At 49.4% G+C, this 7,246-nt stretch overlaps 1 long non-coding RNA gene across 1 annotated transcript; it reads left to right on the top strand.

The window, feature by feature from the left end:
- The first annotated feature begins 354 nt into the window (after positions 1–354).
- On the top strand, positions 355–1,008 carry LOC146871481 (uncharacterized). The gene is made up of 3 exons (XR_014959562.1): positions 355–407; positions 497–599; positions 858–1,008. It is a non-coding gene; the product is annotated as an uncharacterized LOC146871481 (long non-coding RNA).
- The last annotated feature ends 6,238 nt before the right edge of the window (positions 1,009–7,246 follow it).

The raw sequence follows: 7,246 nt of genomic DNA on the forward strand, positions 1-7,246 counted from the left end.
ATCACTCCCGGCTGCTCACTCTTTACTAATTTCCGCCCGGTGTCTACACGTGTACACCTGCACGTTCAGCTGTCACCAATTAGCTTGAAATCCCGACTCCTCCAGACTCACGTGCATAAATACCGAGTGAACCCAGCTCCAGCTCTCAGTTCCAGCGCTAGCAGCACTTGAACAGGACTTGTTTACCGGGAGGCTCGCATTCATTGCAATCTGATCGGACAAATTGTAAGTTCACTTTGGGTTTCTCTCCCCTCCCCTCCATGCCTTTCCCTTAACTGCTCTTTCTCCTCGCTGGCTCAGCTGTTCAGCGTTCTAACTCACACACCCCCTCCATTCCTTTCAGACTAAATCCGCCCGGCACCTGAATCCCTGAGGTCCCGGTAAAATGATTTAAGATCGTTTCCCAAGTAAGTCTGCATCCGCTCCCTTCCCTGCTCCTTCCCACTCCTGACTTACTCTCCTTTTAAATGCCTTAAAATACTCGTTTTCTTCCTAGGCCTCCTGCAATGACAAAGGGCCCTACTTTGAAGCAGTAACTTGCATTTGATTCTCTCGTGATCAGTAAAAATCCAAAATTCTACCTTATATCTACACCGACAGTAAGTTTATTAATTGTTGAGTCTAAATAAATAGACTAGGAATTATGCTAGCATTTTGAACTTAATTAATTTAATCTTTGACTTAGGAAGACTATGTCATATGCATAATTATTCATTATAATAACTGTGGCCTTTTCAAATTATACTCAGCATCACTCTATAGAGAGCAATGTGTAGTCTTTATTAATTTTCTGAATGTGATGCGACTCTCAGGGACTAGATTTTGGTCTACTTATACTTTGTATTCTTGCTTTCTAGATTATAGATGCTCATTTTTGTCCTGAAGATGAACTCAACTAACTGAGTTCGAAACGTCGTCGACCGCTCACAACATGAACCCCTCATATTAAGTCTAAAAGAAAGTGGTTCAATTCCTGTTGTCAATGCGATGTTTTCTTTTAAAGTTCACTCTCACCGTTTTTGTCACGCTTACTGTCACTGAATATGTGAGCATCTGAATTTATTTCATTGTATAATAAATATCTGTTATACCTTGACCTTCTTGTCCCTGTTCTATATTAACTATCACTCTCTCTTTTCAAAATTTATTTTAAAAAACCTTTATTTAAACGTTTACCTTTTAAAGGTTTTCCTATCCTGGACCTTTTAGGCCATTTAGAACCATTGTGTCTCTCTTCACATTGTACCACCCCAGGTTCGTATATTGGGGTTCCCTTGTTTCCTATCAAACATTTGGTACCGCGTGGCCGCAACTGTGGCACAGACAAGCCGAAGACAGCCAAATGAATGTGTTGAGGGAGGAAGGGAGGAGCGCCTTTGATGTGTGTGTTGCCAAATCTGGAAACTACGTGTGCCCTTGCTGCAGTGGCTGCAACAGCAGGCGGCATGTCCTGGGAATTATGCCACAATATCCACACAAAGACTAGGATGTCAGAAAGGACTACTGCAACAGGTGTATGTCAAGGAAGGAGTTACCGGTTTGCAATGGCACACCCAGAGACAAAGGATGCACAATCACCAAAGATGACTGACACCGGATCATGAAACTGAAGGCCAAGCTGCGCACAGGAAACACACCCCAGAAGGTGTTGACGGCCCGTGGGGGGGACTAACATGCCAAAACACATACACAGCCATGGACATCATGCACAATAGAGAATCAAATACATGAAGAACAGCATGCAGGTTGCTAATCTACACATAGACTCATATGCACAATCCTTGACAACCATGCCAGAGATGCCGCATGCACAGTGGCAAGAGACCTGCATTGACAGAGATGAGGCACCTTGGAGGCTGAGGAACACCTTTATTACGCAGGCTCACACCTATGCAAAAGCATCAACATTAACAGACTCACAGGTCTATTGGATTAACATGTGGGACCTACACCGGACACCACCTTTGCACCACAGATGCTGTAAATCCATTGTACTGGCACACAAGTGAAGGGGTTGAGCCAAACATCCCCTGCTGCACACGGAGAGTCTGCAATTCCCCATTGAGCATCATATGGGGATGTCCCGCAATATGTCCACCCGTAGCCTCCCGTATGTTTCAGAGGGAAGTTGTACACACATTGATGCCTTCATCACAAACCACAATCCCATAACAGATGACTGCCACAAAGTGTGACTATCAATTCATGTAAGTCATGCCACATGTCATGTGACCCATGGTGAGTCGACATGTATGCATAGTAACATAACCTGCACAGGAGCAGTGCCCACACATTACAAACAACTACCACACCCAAAAAGCCTTGCTGCAATCCTTACCCAAAGGAGAATTTTCACCATGTCCGTGCATGTAACGCTGATTCAGCACACGTTGTATTACTCATGAGGAATAGCAGGAGCACAACGATGCCACGAGCAGACAGCATGCGCAAATACCTGGGGATGAGAGATACCCAAGAAGTCAGGAAAAACATAGTCATCCGCATGCATGGTCATGTACTCTACATGAATAAGGTTGACACCATGCCAGTTGTCAATTGAGTGTGTAAGCTAAAATGTGTGGAATGACATCAGCACTCGAGTGACACATCAGCACACACCACAAAGTCACTTAGCATACAGTCAGCTGGACACACACATTGCAACACATGCCACACAAGACTCAAAGCGTGCACACTCAGACCCAGGGACTCATCATTATGAGAAGAAGTTGCGTATGAGCTGACTCCGGATTTCCTCCTCCTCCTCCTCCTCACTTGCCTCGTGACCAAGGCCGTCATCCTCCACGGGTGGATGTTCCTGCTCATCGGGATCCAGGATGAGTGGCACAGCTTTCTCTACTGCCATGTTGTGCAGCATGCAGCACACGAGGAAGATTTTGCAGACCTTCACCGGTGCATATGGGAGGGACCCGCTGGTCTTGTGGAGGCATGGGAATCGGCTCTTCAGGAGTCCAAACGTCCTCTCAATCACTCGCCTGGTCTGCCCATGGGCGTTGTTGTAATGGTGATCTGCAGCTGTTCTCGGGTTGCGGAGGAGCGTCACCAGCCATGGCATGTTGGGATAGCCAGTGTCCCCTACATGGAAACATCATGTAAAGAAGTGGGTCAGGAGATGCCGTCACATACTAAGATACCGCTGAATACTGGACAAACAGAGTCTACTCACCAACAAGACATGCTCGTTCGTTGTGCAGCGGCAGCATCATTTCTGGCACCCTGCTACGCCTCATGATGTAGGCATCGTGTGCTGACCCTGGAAAACATGCACAGACATGGGAAATCACCATGTTAGCGAGACACACCACAAGGGCATTAATGGAGTGGTAATGTTTACGGTTACGGAAGGCTACCTCCTGTGCCTGTGGTGGTACCAAAGCCACATGTGTCCCATCAATGAACCCAATTACATGGGGCATCCCTCCCAGGGGGGCATAGAACTCACCCTTGATACCTGTCAACTGTTCACAAGTTGGAAAATGGATGAATTCATCCAGGTGCTCCAACATGGCTTCTGAAACATCATGCAGGACACGGCTGAACATGGTCTGAGACATGCCACCCACATCAGCTATGGTCAATTGAAATGTACCGGTGGCAAAGGAATGTAGGGCTGCCATCACCTTCATCTTGGGGGTCAGCGCAGTCGGATAACTGTGTCGCGGTTGGAGGTGTGGTGCCAGCCTGTTTGTCAGGTCCACAATTAACCGTTGGGGGAATCTGAAGCGACAAATGCAGTCACGTTCCCTCATGGCAGCCAAGTCTGGCATTGGTCGGGGGAGAGGCGGTGCCCTGCAGAAAATTGGAAGGAATAACGAAGATTGAGTACATTACTACACCAATGTCAATGAACTGAGCACATGTTCAACAGCTAATACACATATGCCACATAAAGAGTCTAGTCTGTGCAATACATCCTGCACACGTATGCCAGCCAGGTGATACTCCTACCAAGAGCCAGCTACAAACATGGATTGTCAAGGTCTACATGACATGCCATGAAAGTAGCTGTGGGCCAGTGTGAGTGAACAGCCAGACACATTACAGGAGTGACATACATATACATATGTGCATTTGAAGGATGTCATCTTATACAGACAGCTGCCGGCAAGCTAGACGCACAGGTCACATGTCATGGAAAAAGGATGGACCACACACCTTGCCATGAAGGGGTACATGTCAAATATGATCACACAGACATTGAGACTACGCAGATATGTCCTAAGCTCACAAGTCCCTGTTAGATGCATACAGACACGCGTCACGTGTTATTCCACATGTGTCCTGGTGTGCGTAATAGTGTGACATGGGCATCTACACACAGACACATATTGGATGCAGCTACAGCAGATGCCGTTGACGGAACACCAACAGCAAGATCATGGGAACACATGACACACACATGACATAGCGGTACAAAAGGGGGTGGTGATGGACGGAGCATCAGAACCAATCAAACACTCACACCCAGTCAACAGATCTGGGCTTGATCCATCCCCGTTCTTTAGCCCACTCTGCCACTCCAGTTCAGACACAGCCATATGCAAATCAGCCTGACCCTGTGCCTCATGGGAAAAGTCCAGCCCAAACTGCCAATCCATGCCTTCCCTGGACCGGAAACAAGCTTCCTAGGACCGGTTTCTGGCATTTCAGCCGTCTTCAGCCAGGCTTGCTTGAATCTAGTGGCAAAGTGAGCAAGGGACTCACGTCTGAGCATACCCTGCCAACTTATGGTGAACAAAGCGGTACAAAAGGGGGTGGTGATGGACGGAGCATCAGAACCAATCAAACACTCACACCCAGTCAACAGATCTGGGCTTGATCCATCACCGTTCTTTAGCCCACTCTGCCACTCTAGTTCAGACACGGCCATATGCAAATCAGCCTGACCCTGTGCCTCATGGGAACAGTCCAGCCCGAACTGCCAAGCCATGCCTTCCCTGGACCGGAAACAAGCTTCTTAGGACCGGTTTCTGGCATTTCAGCCGTCTTCAGCCAGGCTTGCTTGAATCCAGTGGCAAAGTGAGCAAGGGACTCACGTCTGAGCATACCCTGCCAACTTATGGTGAACAAAGCGGTACAAAAGGGGGTGGTGATGGACGGAGCATCAGAACCAATCAAACACTCACACCCAGTCAACAGATCTGGGCTTGATCCATCACCGTTCTTTAGCCCACTCTGCCACTCCAGTTCAGACACGCCCACATGCAAACCAGCCTGACCCTGTGCCTCATGGGAACAGTCCAGCCCGAACTGCCAAGCCATGCCTTCCCTGGACCGTAAAAAAGCTTCCTAGGACCGGTTTCTGGCATTTCAGCCATCTTCAGCCAGGCTTGCTTGAATCCAGTGGCAAAGTGAGCAAGGGACTCACGTCTGAGCATACCCTGCCAACTTATGGCGAACAAAGCGGTACAAAAGGGGGTGGTGATGGACGGAGCATCAGAACCAGTCAACCACTCACATCCAGTCAACAGATCTGGGCTTGATCCATCACCGTTCTTTAGCCCACTCTGCCACTCCAGTTCAGACACGGCCATATGCAAATCAACCTGACCCTGTGCCTCTTGGGAACAGTCCAGCCCGAACTGCCAAGCCATGCCTTCCCTGGACCTGAAACAAGCTTCCTAGGACCGGTTTCTGGCATTTCAGCTGTCTTCAGCCAGGCTTGCTTGAATCCAGTGGCAAAGTGAGCAAGGGACTCACGTCTGAACATACCCTGCCAACTTATGGCGAACAAAGCGGTACAAAAGGGGGTGGTGATGGACGGAGCATCAGAACCAATCAAACACTCACACCCAGTCAACAGATCTGGGCTTGATCCATCACCATTCTTTAGCCCACTCTGCCACTCCAGTTCAGACATGGCCATATGCAAATCAGCCTGACCCTGTGCCTCATGGGAACAGTCCAGCCCGAACTGCCAAGCCATGCCTTCCCTGGACCGGAAGCAAGCTTCCTAGGACTGGTTTCTGGCATTTCAGCCGTCTTCAGCCAGGCTTGCTTGAATCCAGTGGCAAAGTGAGCAAGGGACTCACATCTGAGCATACCCTGCCAACTTATGGCAAACAAAGCGGTACAAAAGGGGGTGGTGATGGACGGAGCATCAGAACCAATCAAACACTCACACCCAGTCAACAGATCTGGGCTTGATCCATCACCGTTCTTTAGCCCACTCTGCCACTCCAGTTAAGACACGGCCATATGCAAATCAGCCTGACCCTGTGCCTCATGGGAACAGTCCAGCCCGAACTGCCAAGCCATGCCTTCCCTGGACCGGAAACAAGCTTCCTAGGACCGGTTTCTGGCATTTCAGCCGTCTTCAGCCAGGCTTGCTTGAATCCAGTGGCAAAGTGAGCAAGGGACGAAGCTTGTTTCCGGTCCAGGGAAGGCATGGCTTGGCAGTTCGGGCTGGACTGTTCCCATGAGGCACAGGGTCAGGCTGATTTGCATATGGCCGTGTCTGAACTGGGGTGGCAGAGTGGGCTAAAGAACGGTGATGGATCAAACCCGGATCTGTTGACTGGGTGTGAGTGTTTGATTGGTTCTGATGCTCCGTCCATCACCACCCCCTTTTGTACACACATGACATAGTCACATCGTGGCACGCTGGTAGTGAGATGTCAGGTGTCATCATCCGTGTACCTGGCATCAGGGGACATTTGCACCTTTTGTACCGCTTTGTTCGCCATAAGTTGGCAGGGTATGCTCAGACGTGAGTCCCTTGCTCACTTTGCCACTGGATTCAAGCAAGCCTGGCTGAAGATGGCTGAAATGCCAGATGCCGGTCCTAGGAAGCTTGTTTCCGGTCCAGGGAAGGCATGGCTTGGCAGTTCGGGCTGGACTGTTTCCATGAGGCACAGTTTGCATATGGGCGTGTCTGAACTGGAGTGGCAGAGTGGGCTAAAGAACGGTGATGGATCAAGCCCAGATCTGTTGACTGGGTGTGAGTGTTTGATTGGTTCTGATGCTCCGTCCATCACCACCCCCTTTTGTACCGCTTTGTTCGCCATAAGTTGGCAGGGTATGCTCAGACGTGAGTCCCTTGCTCACTTTGCCACTGGATTCAAGCAAGCCTGGCTGAAGATGGCTGAAATGCCAGAAACCAGTCCTAGGAAGCTTGTTTCCGGTCCAGGGAAGGCATGGCTTGGCAGTTCGGGCTGGACTGTTCCCATGAGGCACAGGGTCAGACTGATTTGCATATGGCCATGTCTGAACTGGGGTGGCAGAG

The sequence above is a fragment of the Triturus cristatus genome, chromosome 1_1 (genome assembly GCF_964204655.1).
Source record: "Triturus cristatus chromosome 1_1, aTriCri1.1, whole genome shotgun sequence".
NCBI classification, from domain to species: Eukaryota; Metazoa; Chordata; class Amphibia; order Caudata; family Salamandridae; genus Triturus; species Triturus cristatus.